Below are 1,856 nucleotides of genomic sequence, written 5' to 3'. Positions count from 1 at the left end.
GGAAGATTCCACATGCCCAGGGACAGCTTAGCCCGCACACCACAACTGCTGAGCCTGAGCTCTAAGCCCTGGAGTCGCAGCTACTGAGCCTGTGTGCTGCAACTACTGAAGGCTGCCTGCCCTAGAGTCTGCCCTCTGCAACAGGAGAAGCCACGGCAATGAGAAGCCTGCACACCACAACTAGAGAGCAGGCCCTGCTCACCACAACTACAGAAAGCCTGTGTGCAGCAACAAAGACCCAGGGTAGCCAAAAATAAATAAAATAAAATTTCAAAAACTACCATATGGAATCTCCCTCACCTCAGTTTGAAAATAATCTACTGTACCAAACACTCATCAAAAAATTTTTTTTATTCTGTATATGTACCTATAGGTTTCCCTGGTGGGTCAGACGGTAAAGAATCTGCCTGCAATGTGGGAGACCTGGGTTAGGAAGATCCCCTGGAGGAGGGCATGGCAACCCACTCCAGTATTCTTACGTGCAGAATCCCCAAGGACAGAGGAGCCTGACAGGCTACAGTCCATGGGGTCACAAAGAATAGGATACGACCAAAGTGATGGAGCACAGCACATGTGTCTATAGAGAGAAGTGTATTATCCATCAAATTCTTTCTACTAACACATCAACTTAGTAATCACAAGGATTGGAACAAATAAAATGGGCAGAGTGGGGGAGGTCAGGGATATACTTTTTGCAAGGAGTTAAAATATCAGCTGTATAAAACAGAACTGACCCATCTAAGGATTCAGTGTACCTAAGCCGAAAGTGGTTAAACACCAGTCAAGGAACCAAGGTGATGGAACAGATTCAAATCAACCATCTGTATTTTTTTACCAGAGGCAGGAATCTATGTGAAGAAGAAATCAGAAGCATCCACAATGTAAGGCCTGAAGAACACAGCCTCTCTTCCTTTTCTATAATTCCTAAATGCTAAAGAAAAAAAAGCCTATAATGATGACCACCGATCCGGAAGATCTAACCTTGTAGCAATGTCCTCTCACCTTGACCTAAAGAAGGTCAAGTAGCTAGCTTCTTGATTAGAAGAAGGTCGATGACCTAGCTTCTTCTTAAAAAGAAAGATTTCTGGGAACCATTCCAGACTAACAAATCAGAGTTTCCTTGAGAAGCTCCTAGAATGTGCACTTTTAACCAAATTTCATGGGATTTCTTGGATCAGAATTATTAGGGAAACAGTATTAGAATACATTCTCTTACAATTTCTCATCCTAATCAGCATTTTTGTATTGCTAGCTAATCATTGCTGATGATCAAGGCATGATCAATGTGATGCTTAACAATAAAATATTAAATACCAGGAGCCGCCTGGGTGCTGGTTAAATTATAACTTCCTTTCTCAAAGTATAAATAGAAGAAACTTAATATTAAATTTACCTTATAGTAAATTTTAGTGAAAAGCTGGTAGCAAACATGTATTTTCTTTATTTTTCGCCTGGATAATTTCCTTTAGAAAATTATTCAAATATAAGAGATAATCTTTTTAAAGGAATTATTTCAAGGCAGGTAAAATTATATGAGCAGGAACAAATCAAAATTTATTCATGACCACATGACTGACAGAGGGTAGAATCATTGCTGAAACCTCTGGAGAGTATGTCTCAGATTGAATCTGCTTCGAGAGCTTCTTTGTGAAATATCCAGGGCTACATACTTCAGTGGAAATATATTTGCTTTACAGGAAAGTGAGAGTTTCTAATGAGGAAAACTTTGTCCTTTGTGGGAAAGACAAAAAGCACCAAGGCTTGATTTTAATTTGGGGAAATGGGCTGATAAGACGGTAGAGAGCTCTTTGAATTTTCCTGCAAACTACCTCTTGAGTTTTCATTGTTGACCCTCA

This window comes from Budorcas taxicolor, chromosome 4 (assembly GCF_023091745.1).
Source record: "Budorcas taxicolor isolate Tak-1 chromosome 4, Takin1.1, whole genome shotgun sequence".
In the NCBI taxonomy this organism is placed as follows: Eukaryota; Metazoa; Chordata; class Mammalia; order Artiodactyla; family Bovidae; genus Budorcas; species Budorcas taxicolor.
The sequence above is the reverse complement of the archived record's forward strand: the minus strand, read 5'-3'. Positions refer to the sequence as shown.